Raw genomic sequence first — 16,243 nt, forward strand, 5'->3', positions numbered from 1 at the left:
AATGAGAACAGCAGAACTCCAGCACTAGGGGAATACTGCACATAGAATTCATGGCTTTTTTCCCATGATTCTTTAGTCTTTCAAAGTTAATTTTTTTAATTTTCTTTTTTTTGAATTTTTCTTTTTCCCTTTTTCAACCAACATCTTATCAATCCCTTTTTAAAAATCTTTTTTTATTTTTCATTTTTAGAGTCATATTCTATCCCTTCATAGTAATTAACCTTATTTTTGGTATATATGTATATGTGTATATATATATATATACATATATATATATAAAGTTGTTCTCTCTTTAAAATTTTGGGATACAGTTTCTTCTAACAGACCAAAATATACTCTAAATCTCTAGTGTATGGCTTTGTTCTAGTCTCCAGCCTGATCACATTCTTTTTTTTTTAAATCTTTTTTCTTTTTTTAACCAAATTCTTATCAATTCCTTTTATAAAATCTTTTATAATTTTCATCTTTATAGTCATATTCCATCCCTTCATTGTATTTACCCTAATTTTTGTACATATATAAGCTTTTATTTCTTTAAAATTTTGGGAGGCAGTTTCTTCTAACAGGCCAAAATATGCCCAAAATCTAGTGTGTGGCACTGATCTATTCACCAGCCTGATCATATTTGATCATATTCTTTTTCTTTTTTTTTAACCTTTTTCTTTTTCCTCTCTCTCCCTTTCTTTTCCCCTGGTTTCAGGTCTCTTTTGATTTGTTTAGTGTATATTTTTCTGGGGTCGTTGTTACCCTCTTAGCATTTTGTTCTCTCATTCATCTATTCTCCTCTGGACAAAATGACAAGATGGAAAAAATCACCTCAAAAAAAAGAACAAGAGGCAGTACTGACTGCCAGGGACCTAATCAATACGGACATTAGTAAGATGTCGGAACTAGAGTCCAGAATGATGATTATAAAGATACTAGCTGGGATTGAAAAAAGCATGGAAGATATTAGAGAATCCCTTTCTGGAGAAATAAAAGAACTAAAATCTAACCAAGTCAAAATAAAAAAGGCTATTAATGAGGTGCAATAAAAAATGGAGGCTCTAACTGCTAGGATAAATGAGGCAGAAAAGAGAATTAGTAATATAGAAGACCAAATGATGGAAAATCAAGAAGCTGAGAAAAAGAGAGATAAACAACTACTGGATCACGAGGGCCGAATCTGAGAGATAAGTGATACCATAAGATGAAACAATATTAGAATAACTGGGATCCCAGAAGAAGAAGAAAGAGAGAGAGGGGCAGAAGGTATATTGGAGCAAATTATAGCAGAGAACTCCCCTAATTTGGGGAAGTAAACAGGCATCAAAATCCAGGAGGCACAGAGAACCCCTCTCAAAATCATTAAAAATAGGTCAACACCCCGACATCTAATAGTAAAACTTACGAGTCTCAGAGACAAAGAGAAAATCCTGAAAGCACCTTGGGACAAGAAGTCTGTAACCTACCTACAATGGTAGAAACATTAGATTGGCAACAGACCTATCCACAGAGACCTGGCAGGCCAGAAAGGACTGGCATGATATATTCAGAGCACTAAATGAGAAAAATATGCAGCCAAGAATACTATATCCAGCTAAGCTGTCATTGAAAATAGAAGGAGAGATAAAAAGCTTCCAGGACAAACAAAAACTAAAGCAATTTGCAAACACAAAACCAGCCCTACAGGAAATATTGAAAGGGGTCCTCTAAGCAAAGAGAGAGCCTAAAAGTAACATAGACCAGAAAGGAACACAGATAACATACAGTAACAGTTGCCTTACAGGCAATACAATGGCACTAAATTCATATCTTTCAATAGTGACCCTGAATGTAAATGGGCTAAATGCCCCAATCAAAAGACACGGGGTATCAGATTGGATAAAAAACAAGACCATCAATATGCTGTCTGCTAGAGACTCATTTTAGACCCAAAGATACCTCGATTGAAAGTGAGGGGTGGAAAACCATTTACCATGCTAATGGACACCAAAAAAAAAGCTGGGGTGGCAATCCTTCTATCAGACAAATTAGATTTTAAACCAAAGACTGTAATAAGAGATGAGGAAGGACACTATATCCTACTTAAAGGGTCTATCCAACAAGAAGATCTAACAATTGTAAATACTATGCCCCTAATATGGGAGCAGCCAATTATATAAGCCAATTAATAACAAAACCAAAGAAACAAATCAACAACAATACAATAATAGTAGGGGATTTTAACACCACCCCCACTGAAATGGACAGATCATCTAAGCAAAAGATCAATAAGGAAATAAAGACTTTAAATGACACACTGGACCAAATGGACTTTACAGACATATTCAGAACATTCCATCCCAAAGCAACAGAATACACATTCTTCTCTAGTGCCCATGGAACATTCTCCAATATAGATCACATCCTAGGTCACAAATCAGGTCTCAACTGGTACCACAAGATTGGGATCATTCCTTGCATATTTTTGGATCACAATGCTTTGAAACTAGAACTCAATCACAAGAGGAAAGTCGGAAAGAACGCAAATACATGGAGGCTAAAGAGCATCCTACTGAAGAATGAATGGGTCAACCAGGAAATTAAAGAAGAATTAAAAAAATTCATGGAAACAAATGAAAATGAAAACACAACTGTTCAAAATCTTTGAGATGCAATAAAGGCGGTCCTAAGCGGAAAGTATATAGCAATACAAGCCTTTCTTAAGAACCAAGAAAGGTCTCAAATACACAACCTAACCCTACACCTAAAGGAGCTGGAGAAAGAACAGCAAATAAATCTTAAGCCCAGCAGGAGAAGAGAAATAATAAAGATCAGAGCAGAAATCAATGAAATAGATACCAAAAGAACAGTAGAACAGATCAACGAAACTAGGAGTTGGTTCTTTGAAAGAATTAATAATATTGATAAACCCCTGGCCAGACTTACCAAAAAGAAAAGAGAAACGACCCAAATAAATAAAATCATGAATGAAAGAGGAGAGATCACAACCAACACCAAAGAAATATAAACAACTATAAGAACATATCATGAGCAACTATATACCAACAAATTAGACAATCTGGAAGAAATGGATGCATTCCTAGAGACTATAAACTACCAAAACTGAACCAGGAAGAAATAGAAAACCTGAACAGACCCATAACCACTAAGGAAATGGAAGCAGTCATCCAAAATCTCCCAACAAACAAGAGCCCAGGGCCAGATGGCTTCCCAGGGGAATTCTACCAAACCTTTAAAGAAGAATTAACACCTATGCTTCTGAAACTGTTCCAAAAAAAATAGAAATGGAAGGAAAACTTCCAAACTCATTTTATGAGGTCAGCATTACCTTGATCCCAAAACCAAAGACCCCATCAAAAAGGAGAACTACAGACCAATATCCCTGATGAACATGGGTGCAAAAATTCTCACCAAAATACTAGCCAGTAGGATCCAACAGTACATTAAAAGGATTATTCATCACGACCAAGTGCAATTTATTCCTGGGCTGCAAGGTTGGTTCAACATCCGCAAATTAATCAGTGTGATACAATACATTAATAAAGAAAGAACAAGAACCATATGATCCTCTCAATAGATGCAGAAAAAGCATTTGACAAAGTACAGCATCCTTTCTTGATTAAAACTCTTCAGAGTGTAGGGATAGAGGGTACATACTTCAACATCATAAAAGCCATCTATGAAAAACCCATGGCGAATATCATTCTCAATGGGGAAAAACTGAGAGCTTTTCGCCTAAGGTCAGGAACATGGCAGGGATGTCCACTATCACCACTGCTATTCCACATAGTACTAGAAGTCCTAGCCACAGCAATCAGACAACAAAAAGAAATCGGCAAAGAAGAAGTCAAACTCTCACTCTCTGCAGATGATATGATACTTTATGTGGAAAACCCAAAAGACTCCACCTCAAAACTGCTAGAACTCATACAGGAATTCAGTAAAGTGGCAGGATATAAAATCTATGCACAGAAATCAGTGGCATTCCTATACACAAACAACAAGACAGAAGAGAGAGAAATTAAGGAGTTGATCCCATTTACAGTTGCATCGAATACCGTAAGATACCTAGGAATAAATCTATCCAAAGAGGCAAAGAATCTTTACTCAGAAAACTACAAAATACTCATGAAAGAAATTGAGGAAGACACAAAGAAATGGAAAAATGTTCCATGCTCATGGACTGAAAGAACAAATATTGTGAAAATGTCAATGCTACATAGAGCAATCTACACATTTAAATCAATCCCTATCAAAATACCATCCACTTTTTTCAAAGAAATGGAACAAATAATCCCAAAATTTGTATGGAATCAGAAAAGACCCCGAATAGCCAGAGGAATGTTGAAAAAGAAAAGAAAAGCTGGTGGCATCACAATTCCAGACTTCAAGCTCTATTACAAAGCTGTAATCATCAAGACAGTATGGTACTGGCACAAAAACAGACACTGAGATCAATGGAACAGAATAGAGAGCCCAGAAATGGACCCTCAACTCTATGGTCAACTAATCTTTGACAAAGCAGGAAAGAATGTCCAATGGAAAAAAAGACAGTCTCTTCAACAAATGGTGTTGGGAAAATTGGACAGCCACATGCAGAAGAATGAAACTGGACCATTTCCTTACACCACACACAAAAATAGACTCCAAATGGTTGAAAGACCTAAATGTGAGACAGGAGTCCATCAAAATCCTAGAGGAGAACACAGGCAGCAACCTCTTCCACCTCGGTGGCAACAACTTCTTCCTAGAAACATCACCAAAGGCAAGGGAAGCAAGGGCAAAAATGAACTATTGGGACTTCATCAGGATAAAGAACTTTTGCACAGCAAAAAAAAAAAAAAAAAAACAGTCAACAAAACCAAAAGACGACTGAGAGAATGGGAGAAGATATTTGCAAATGACATATCAGATAAAGGGCTAGTATCCAAAATCTATAAAGAACTTATCAAACTCAACACCCAAGAACAAATAATCCAATCAAGAAATGGGCAGAAGACATGAACAGACAGTTTTCCAAAGAAGACATCCAAATGGCCAACAGACACATGAAAAAGTGCTCAACATCACTTGGCATCAGGGAAATCCAAATCAAAACCTCAATGAGATACCACCTCACACCAGTCAGGATGGCTAAAGTTAACAAGTCAGGAAATGCCAGATGTTGGCAAGGATGTGAAGAAAGGAGAACTCTCCTACACTGTTGGTTGGGACTGCAAGCTGGTGCAGCCACTCTGGAAAACAGTATGGAGGTTCCTCAGAAAGTTGAAAATAGAGTTCCCCTACAACCCAGCAATTGCACTACTGGGTATTTACCCCAAGGATACAAATGTAGGGATCCAAAGGGGTATGTGCACCCAAATATTTATAGCAGCAATATCCACAATAGCCAAACTATGGAAAGAGCCAAGATGTCCATCGACAGATGAATGGATAAAGAGGATGTGGTATATATATATATATATATATATATATATATATATATATATATATACAATGGAATATTACGCAGCCATCAAAAGGAATGAAATCTTGCCATTTGCAATGACGTGGTTGGAACTGGAGGGTGAAATAAGTCAATCAGAGAAAGACATGTATCATATGATCTCACCGATATGAGGAATTCTTAATCTCAGGAAACAAACTGAGGGTTGCTGGAGTGGTGGGGGGTGGGAAGGATGGGGTGGCTGGGTGATGGACATTGGGGAGGGTATGGGCTATGGTGGGCACTGTGAATTGTGTAAGACTGTTGAATCACAGACCTGTACCTCTGAAACAAATAATACATTATATGTTAAAAAAATATAGTAGGAAGGGAAAAATGAAGGAGGAAAATTGGAAGTGGAGATGAACCATGAGAATCTGTGGACTCTTAGAAACAAACTGAGGGTTCTGGGGGGGGGAGTGGGGGATGGGTTAACCTCGTGATGGGTATTAAAGAGGGCACATATTGAATGGAGCACTGGGTGTTATATGCAAACAGTGAATCATGGAACGCTGCATCAAAAAAAACATAATACTAGAGATAAGGAAGGTCATTTTATAAAGATAAATGTTTCAATTTACCAGGAAGATATTAACTTTTAAATGTGTATGTACTTAACAGAGCTTCAAAATATATGAATCTAAAATATGGGAACTAAAAAAAAAGAAACACATAAAACCATGATCCTAGAGAGGTGTTTTAAATACCTTTATCATCAACAGTTAGAGCAAGCAGGGGCACCTGAGTGGCTCAGTCAGTTAAGCGTCTGCCTTCGGCTCAGGTCATGATCCCGGGGCCCTGGGATCGAGCCCCGCATTGGGCTCTCTGGAGAGCCTGTTTCTCCCTCTGCCTACCACTCTGCCTATCTGGGCTCTCTCTCTGTCAAATAAATAAATAAAATCTTTAAAAAAAAAAACAAACAGAGCAAGCAGACAAAGAGCTAAGAATATGTATCTGAAAAACATGCTTAACTAATAAATTCGATCTACTTGACATGTAGATCACATCCAACAACTATAGAATAAGCATTCTTTTCAAATACGCATAGAATACTTTTACAAAGTAGACCATAAATGGAATGTCAACAAACTTTAAAGGATTAAGTTCTCCAGCCATAGTGAAACTAGGCAAAAGATTACTAGGAAATTCCTGTGTTGTACAGAAATTAAACAAAATATTTCTTTTTTTTTATTTGGAATTTTAATTATGTGCATAAATAGCAACTTGAGAATGAGGAGTTCTAAGGCTAGACATTATCTCTAGGTAAAAGGATTTCCGATTAGTCCACTTGCAGTATGGCATCACCCAAGATAACAAAGAAGCCTAGTATAGTTTGTCCTGAAGAAGAAAGCCAATTTACTATATTCAGTACTGGCTTCTCTGCCATTTTTCTGTAGAAATACTGGTTTACTGCATGGAGTTTCCAATGTTTACCTATAACTGATTAAAATGGGCAGAGCATGGAGCATTCTATTTATTTCCAGGTGAATTCTTCACATTTCCTGGCTTTTGAAAGTTCTTCCACAAATCTTCTACGACTATGTATCCTCGTAAACCCCAGTCATATAATTTCTCCCCACTGACCTGGACAAATACGATGGCTTGTTGTGGATAATAAAGAGAGGCAGCAAGTCCCATGAATCCAGGTGGATACACCAGCTTCTTTATTTTTGAACCTCTAGCCAAAAGAAGTCCAACAATGCCAGCAAAACCAATAACACGAAGTCTTGGAAAAAATCCAGGAGGTGCATTTTGGAGATATTCATAGCTGCCTAACCCCCATTGAACCAGGCTCTGCATCCTGGGCTTAGTTTGTGAGTACATTTCCTGACACCAACTTGTATATGGCTCGCAGTAACGTCGGAGATGTGAAATGCTTTCTTCAAGTGGGGTCCTTGGCTCCTCCAAATATTTAGATTGACCCTCAGGGACGGAGTAGAGTGAAAGCTCATTAACCTTCACAGAAGTTTTGTGAGGTGAGTCCTTTTTAGGTGATGCATAGACTCTGAAGGTGAGCAGACTCAGGCTGGCTGGCCCCACAGACCTCTGAATTACCTTGAACATGCTGCTGGCAGAGGTGGCTCCAGCTAAACAAAATATTTCTAAATAACTCATGGGTCAAAGGAGAAATTACAATGGAAATTAGAAAATATTTTAACTGAATTATAATGAAAAATGACATATCAAAAGTTGTGGGAAGCAGCAAACACTGTGGTAACAGGAAGTTATAGCTTTAAATACCTATGTTAGAAAAGAAGAAAGGCTGAAAATCACATTGATTTCAGGAAGCTGGGAAAGGAAGAGTAAGTTAAACACAAAGAAAGTAAAGGAAGGAGGGGCGCCTAGATGGCTCAGTCAGTTAAGCCCCAACTCTTGATCTCACTTCAGGTCTTGATCTCAGGGTTGTGAGTTCAAGCCCTGTGTTGGGCTCTATACTGGGTGTGGAGCCTACTTAAAAAAAAAGAAAGAAAGAAAGAAAGGAAATGAAGGAGATAAAAAAGAGCAGAAATTAATAAAATAAAAACCAAACATACAATAAAGGATCAATGTAGCCAAAAGTTCGTTCTTGGAAAAGAATTACTGATTTATAGCTCAAAATATTGATAAGTCCCTAGAAAGACTACCTCAGAAACATTTAGAGAGAACACAAATGAAAATATCAGGAATAGAAAGAAGCATCACCACAGATCTTTCAGATATTGTCAGAAAAGACAGTAACAAGATTATGATAAATTTATGCCCCCCAAAATTCTTTTTTTAAGCTTATTTTATTTTTTTAAGTTTATTAATTTTTTTTTACTAATCTCTACACCCAACATGGGGTTTGTACTCACGACTCTGCGATCAAGAGTCGTAGGCTCCTCTGACTGAGCCAGTCAGACGCGCCCCCCGCAAAATATTCTGATGAAATAGACAAAATCCTAGAAGAACCTCATCAAAAGTGCCACAAGAAGAAATACAAAAATTTTATATGCCATTAAGTATTAATGAAATTGAATCTCACTACACAGGTGTTGAGAAAACTAAGCACAGGTGGCTTTGTCAATGAATTCTATCAAATGTTTAGGAGTGTAATTCCAACGTTACACAAATTCTTCCAGAGAACAGAAAAAGAGGAAATACTTCCCAACTTATTTTATACATCTAGTGTAACCTTGGTACCAAAACCTGGCAAGGACATGATAAGAAAGTAGATTTGCAGACCATTCTCACTAAAAATAGATACAAAAATCATAAATAAAATATTGACAAATGGAAACCAGTAATATATTAGTATTGATAGGCTGAATAATTAAGCATTACATTTAAAAAGATAATCTATTATACCAAGCTAGGTTTATCCTAGGAACTCATGATTGGTTTATTTGAAAAAAGGAGTTTCAGGGGCACCTAGGTGCTCAGTTGGTTAAGCATCCGACTCTTGAATTTGGCTCAGGTCATGATCTTAGGGTTGTGAGATTGAGCCCCATGTTGGGCTCCCCACTGGGCGTGGAGCCTGCTTAAGATTCTCTCTCCCTCTCCCTCTGCTTTCCCCCATCCCTTCCCTGTCCCCACCATGCTCACATGTTTTCTCTCTCGTTCTCTAAAAGAAAAAAAGGAAAAAGGAGTTTCAGAAAAGCATCTGACAGAAGTCAACAAGGTAAAAACCCTTAGGAATTAGGCATATAAGGAAATTTCCTTAACTTGATTTTTAAAACTGATGTGGAAAGGATGACTATCACAGCCTATAACATGGATGAACCTTGAGGACATTGTGCTAAGTGAAATAAGCCCATCACAAAAAGACAAATACTGTCTGACTGCACTTATATGAGGGACCTAGAGTAGTCAAATTCACAGAAATGGAAAGGAAAAGGGTGGTTGCAGGGGTTGGGAGCTGGTGGTTTTTATTTAATGGGTACAGAGTTTCAGTTTTGCAAGAGGAAAATGTTCTGGAGGTCTGTTTCACAACAAGATGAATATATTTAACGCTATTGAACTGTATACTTAAAAGTGGCTAAGATGGTAAATTTTGTGTTATGTATTTTTCACCACAACTTTTTTAAAGGAAAGGATTAATAAATTGGACTATGTTAAAATTCTTTTCATCAAAGATACTATGGAGAAAGTGAAAACACAACTTACCTAGCAGAAAATATTTGCAACATATATAACCTCAAAAGTTCTGGTATCCAGAATCATATAAAGAACTCCTACAAATCAATATGAAATAAATGGACAACCGGTAGAAAAATGAGTGAGAGAAATGAATAGACACTTCAGAAATGAGATATTCAAATAGCCAATAACCATATTGATAAGGTACTCAACATCATAATAGGGGAAATTAAAATTAAGTGGTATTATGACCTATACATGGGAATGCTTAAAGTCAAGAAGAACAACAATACCAACTATTGGTGAGGATATGGGGCTCCTGGAGCCCTCATATACTGCTGCTGGGAGCATAACTTGTTACAACCATTTTGACAACCGGTTAGGCATTATCTACTAAAGTTGAACCTATCCATACCCTATGACTCAGCAATTTAACTCCTGTGAGGAGCACATGCCACACAGACACCAAAAGACCTGCACAACAATGTCATAATAGCCCCAAACTTGAAACAACAAAAATATTCATCAACAGTGGAATGGAATATTCCACAGCAAGGAAGAAGAATGAACTGCACCTTCATGGAACAACATGGATGTGCCTCACAGACATGATGTTGGACAAAGGAAGCCATATCCAAGAGTACATCCTTTATGCTTCCACTGAAATAAAATTTAAGCAGGGAAAACAGAGTTCATGGTCTTGGAAGTCTGGATATTCTTAGGAAGGCAAGGATGGGAAGGTGACACTAGGAGTGTTTTCCATATAATTCAACAATATTACACATTAAGTTGTCACTAAACCATAAATACAGTAGGCATTCATTCTTCCTAGGATGGTTGTACTTTGAAATATTTCAAGAAAGTATTGTTTGATGTTATGCATACGTCACTTACGTTAAGCTGTAAACCAGGTGCTGCTGACATTCCAATTAAAAATTCACAGTCCAGGGGTGGACAGTTAGCCTTCTCATCAGGAAACTCACCCTCTAGATGTGCCTAATACAAGTACTTCTATTATCTGTACCTTGCTCAAAACCACTGCTATGCTAATTAGTGCCCTGAATATCTGAAATGGCTATTGGCGAAATCAGTGGCCTCTGAACTATGACGATACATATCAGAAATGGGCTCTCATTGGTAAGATGTAAGGTACTTATGAACGGGGATTGGCTAAGGATATTTTGGAGACACTTCTCATCCTTATATGGACAGGGTAACTCCAGTATAGACCTCGATGATGCTTGAGACTTAAACCTTACATGGTCTCATTCGGGAATCACGTGTTACACACGGGGACGATGGGCGCAGCATCCATCTGTGCACAGGGTACAACCACCCTGCTCACTGCAAAGCATGCCCAGCCCTTCCCAGCCCAGGAACGCCAAGAACAGGAACTCTGCCTTTGCATACCCTGCACACAGCGCAGTGCTTGACACACAGTAGACACTCCAGAAACGTTTGTTGAGGGAACAAACGAGTGAGTGAAGAGGTGAAGTAGTGAGCGGTAGAAGCCCGTTTTGATAAAACTTGATTCAGTCTGGATGTCCATCAAGCAGGGCATTATTTGATTTGTGACAGTAGCAAAGAAGAGTGAAGGAGCTCTTAGTTCCAGTACTGGGCATAATCAATGTCTGCTAAGTCCCTTTTCCTGTATAATCTACCCCATGAGCTTCATTAAATATGTCATGAAGTCAAAAGCACCTGGAATGTGGGTAGTCCACGAGCCATGTTTTCTTCCCCCCCATCCCCCCGTCTTGCAGGAAACTGGCCTCATGCAGAGTTAGAGCTACGGGTTTGGGAAAGATCAGTGCACTGTGGCTGCGGGGGGGTGCCTTCCTTGACTGGACCCTTAACGGTCAGTGTGATAGTGTGAGTTCTGTGTGTGTGTGTGTGTGTGTGTGTGTGTGTGCGCGCGCATGCGTGCGTGTGTGTGAAGGCTCTACCCCCAGAGCCCCCTGAGCCTAGAGCATTCCTGCATGGCAGCCTGAGGCTGCTTCCTGTCTCCCCAGGTTCTCAGGCCAAGGTCCTGGCTTAGAAACAGGTTTTCACCATGTCACAGTTTTCCCAAACCTCAAATGAAGATAAGGACACCAACTGTTTACCAGTAGTCTACCCCTGGCAACGTATCCCAAGCCTGTTTTTCTCTTCATGAGTAAGAGTCAAGCTTGTTATTCACTGAATCACAACCCCAAATTAAATTCTGCCCACAAGCGGGAAAAGCCCAGCTGTGTGCCTACTGAGGCGCTAGTTCTCTCAGCTCCCCTCGAATGTGTCTACACTCCCCGTAATCATCCAGCCATCCTTCTTGCCCTCTCCTCTCTCCCTGAAACCTGTGCTAACACAGCATGGAGCCTTCTGATTAGACCAACAAGTCCAGGAGATGTAAACTCCATGGGAAAAACCAGGCCATCCAGGTGTTTCTATTTCATTGTTATTTTAGGGAAACAGAAGAGCACAGATCGAGAGAACTCGGGAGTAAAAGCAGAAGCCTTGCTTGTGTCCTGCGCGCATCTATCCAGGTGTGACAGGGCTGAAGGACACAAGGTCACAGTCCAGAACCCTGAGGCTCTGTCCCAGGGTGTCATGCTATTGCATTTCCAGAAGTCCACACATACCTTCTTTTTCCTCTGGTCTTGGCTACAGTCTTTAAAAATAGTAATTCTTAAAAAGACAACCAGGCAAGCCAGAAATAACCACTGGTTCAATGAACCTCTGAACAAATATGGCAATATTGACAAGGAAATTCTAAATTTGGTTGCAGTCTCATGCTTTATTCTATGAAGGAAGTTAAATCCAAAAAATGAAGACAAACAGAAATTGAAGTTAATTTAAGAAAACAAAAGGAAGGCTTTAGAAATGAGATAAAAGAGCAAAGGAACATTCTGAGGGAACAACTAGTTTGTGGGGCCTTGCACTGCCCTGGGGCTTTGCTCTCCTTGAGCATCATAGGCCCCTGGAGGAAGCACAGAGATGAGACAGATGTTGGAACGAGACCTGCCTACTTTTATATCCTGGCTCTAATGCTTTCTGGCTGTGTGACGCAGGTAAGTCACTGAACTTTTCTGTACCTCAGTTTTCCCATCTATAAATTGGAGCTAGCCATTTCTGTCCTCAGATTTGTGCAGATTAAATGAGATAAAATGTGTAAGACACCTCTCATTGAAATGTTCTCTATTTTGGTTGTGGTGGTGGTTTTGTGGTTGTTTAAACCTGTGACAACTCAGAGACTTTTGTAGTTGCAATGGGCACAGTTTATTGTAGGCAAATTAATCCTCAATCAAGTTGTTGAAAAAAGGGAACAAAAACATGGGACACCTGGGTGGCTCAATAGGTTAACCATCTGTCTTCAGCTCAAGTCATGATCCTGGGGTCCTGGGATCGAGTCCTGCATCGGGCTCCCTGCTCAGCAGGGAGGCCGCTTCTCCCTCTGACTGCCCCTCCCCCTGCTTGTGTGCCTGCTCTCTCTCTCTCTGACAAATAAATAAATAAAATCTTTTTTTTTTTTAAAAGGGGAAGCAAAACAAAAAAGTCACTCTCAGGACAGAGATGGCATGGAGCAAGTGTCTGGTTTTATGACAGCTCTGTCTCTGTGCCTAACTTGTTTCCACAGCTCTGACAGGCCAGGGAAGGGAAAGAGAGAAGCTGTCTGTTTGTTTTTGGACTCGGAGGTGGTGGGGCTGGTAGGGTGAGGTCAAACTGGGTGTCTCTCACGTTCCTGATATTACAGACCAGAAAGGATCAACAGAACCCATGGAGCTTGGGGTGGAAAGTCTTAAAGGCTTTTCTGAGCCTGTCTTAACTTGGCAGATGCCCTTTGTAAGGGCAAGTTTTAAAGGAGAAACAAGGGGCAAATCACAGAGCAGGAGTCTACGAGTTCTTTCACTTCCTGGGTCATCGGCCCTATGCTACTTTGCAGCAGCTGCTGTCTCCCAAGCCAACCACAAAGACAGGATAAACAGCTTCACCTGGAACTGGGGCAGACGCCACAGGACCACTGAGTGTCGAAGTCAGCACAGAACAGAGGTGTTGAAGGCAACGTGAAGCCAGGACAGTGAGCATGCCAGGGAACCAGAGGCTCTTTGGGAAAGCCACAGTTGAGACTGCATGGGCACCATCACTGGGGTCATGTGGCCAGGAGAGGCTTCTTGGAGGGCTGGGAGGTCGAGACTCTTTTTAGGGTACAGGTGACCAGAGAGAAAACAGAGTCTTGAAGATGGACATGGGACTTGGCATAATAAGAAGCTCAAAGGAAAGCAAACCTAGCATGGATGTCTACTGCATACACACGGAGGGAGCAAAACATCAGGATGTTTCTGTAATTCGGGCAACAACCAATTATAGTTAGATATTGAGAACATTAGAGAGGTATCTATGACAGACATTTCCTGCTGCCCAGCTGGGAACAGAAACCAAGAAGATTTGTGTATTTGGACAGGAGAATGGAAAGCTAAAGGGCCAGATCCAGACCTGGTCTCTAGAAACCAAAGCTAGACAAATACCAACACACAGAAGGAAAAAATGGTGGTCAAGTAAGTCCTCACCCATTTAAGTTCATGGTCAAGGACAAAGTCACCATGCTTAGGTGAGAGACATCACTACCACCACTTGAGGCTGGATCTTAACTGCAGTGAACACACAGCCTAGGCAGTGTGTGAGCAAGGTATCCTCCTGTACCCCCCCAAGTCCCCCCCCACCAACCCAGGTGTGCATGCCCCTATGGGTTCATTCATGCTCATCATTACAAATTTTAAATTTCAGCAAGCTCATTCAGCAAGTCCCCACCTTACTAATGGACTGAAGAACAAACAAACAAACAAACAAACTGCTGCTCTCCAGGACTGATGGTCTGCACTGTAGGAGGGGGCGCTGTTGATGCCCCATCCATGGCCCCTTCCCGGGCCAGTGTACCCACCCCCGCCACTATGAGTGCGGGCAGCTAATGGTTCACAGCTGTTCCCCATCTCTGGAGAGCTGCCTTCGGGGGAATGGGAGCCCTGCTCGGGTGTCACACGTGCACCATGCCACCTAGCCCCAGCAACCAATGACAGATGGAGATGGAGGAACTCAGGGCTGGCCTCCGTGCTTCCAAGTGGGACCAACCCTGTGGCACAGTTCATGAGCTCGGGCAAAGGGAGAAGGCCGCTGGGGTCACATCCTCTCCTCTCCTCCCCCATCCTGCTTCCCTCCCTCAGTAAACCACATGCCTCTGAACAGGCTCTGCTTTTAGAGAATCTGGCCCAAGCGTCCAGTCAGTCTTCAAATGTCTACACAATGCCAACTTTGAATGGAGTAGTCTTCATGGTAGCTTGACCCCCTAAGCCTCCAGAATCTCCAATACCAAACTCATCGGAGCCCTCAAGTTCTTTAAGTCTTGGTGTCCAGGGTACCCACGCCTGAAGGCTCTCTGGGCCTGGAGAGGTCGAGAGCGGAAGCAAGGGACGAGCTGCTCCTGAGGCAGCATCTACAGGCAGCTTCTACCAGAGGGTTTGGAGTGGGCACCAGCAGCTCACAAGGAAATAAAAGGAAATACTCTGGGGTAAGAGTAGGGGGATGTCCCGTGTCCGGAGGGCCTGAGGGGAGGAGGGTGAGGAGCCAGGCCCCAGTACAGAGAGGACAAGCACTCCTGGGAGGAGTGAGGCAGCTGTGGCCCCAATTTCTGGTCTCCAGGACCTGAGACACCTGCTGGCAAAGGCTAACGACTCACTCAAGGAGCAGACAGTTCTAAGTCAGAGGATGCCTTTGGTGACTTGTGGTAATAGGGGCTAGAGTCAATAACCCACAAGGAAGTGGGGAGGGAGCCAGAGTCATGCACAGAGCCCCTTAGATCCCGTAAGTGAGGGGGCCTGAATGCTCTCCTGGATCAGCATGAAGGTGAAAGGGAAAGAAGAACACTCCTTGAGCCCATTCACCTCGCAGGTCCTGTTCTAAGTGAGGCACCTGCAAGAAGCCCATGGGGGAATCTATGTGAAAACTAGTATCCATGTTCTCATATGAGCAAATTAAGGCTCAGGGAAGTCAAGAAAATAATTCAGTTTTCCCTTCTCTTCCAAGCCTTTCCACTGTCATTTACATTAACTGCCATCTCTCCAACATAAAAATAACAGAAGCAAGCAAACGATGCAAACCCCCACAATCTCTTTGGTCCCCTGATCCTCTTTCAGCACTCTGCCTAAGTGCTCTTCTCGAGCCCCAGAGATTCAAGAATGAATTGTCTGCCCCCCACCTTCTTCTTATCTCAATTCATTCCTGCACTCACTGCAGTGTGGCCCAGCAGCATCCCACTCCCCACATTCACACTGAAAATACAAGACCACCAGAACCTTCTCATGCTGTGAAGCCAAGGCACACATTTGTAGCTTTCATTTACTTGATGTCTGCAGCCTTTCGCATCATTGAGCACTTCCACCATCTGGAAACACACTTCCTTTAAAATTCACCTTGCTTTCCAGCTCTCCCTTCCATTGCATCATCTACTGCTTCTGTCTCCTTTGAGGCGCCTGGTTTATAGAGTTGCCTTTAGTGATGGGACAGCTTTGCTTCAGTTTGTACACACAGCACCTGGGCCCTGCCATAGGAAGGGATGTGCAGTGAGTGGCCAATCAGCCCCTACAAGGAAGAGCTCTCATCCAAACCTGCCTGGGTCCAACCCTTGTGTGGCCCACTCTTCCAAGATGA

General features: G+C 41.3%; 1 protein-coding gene and 1 pseudogene across 1 annotated transcript in view; both read right to left on the bottom strand.

Annotated features, from left to right (window-relative positions):
- Positions 1-16,243, bottom strand: part of SUSD5 (sushi domain containing 5) — a 63,081-nt gene that overhangs the window by 10,625 nt on the left and 36,213 nt on the right. The gene's annotated exons all lie outside the window — the stretch shown is intronic.
- Positions 6,710-7,546, bottom strand: LOC114212313 (MICOS complex subunit MIC26 pseudogene; annotated as a pseudogene).

This window comes from Eumetopias jubatus, unplaced genomic scaffold (genome assembly GCF_037043125.1).
Source record: "Eumetopias jubatus isolate StellerSeaLion01/CBP00866 unplaced genomic scaffold, mEumJub1_p1.0 scaffold_1, whole genome shotgun sequence".
NCBI lineage: Eukaryota > Metazoa > Chordata > Mammalia > Carnivora > Otariidae > Eumetopias > Eumetopias jubatus.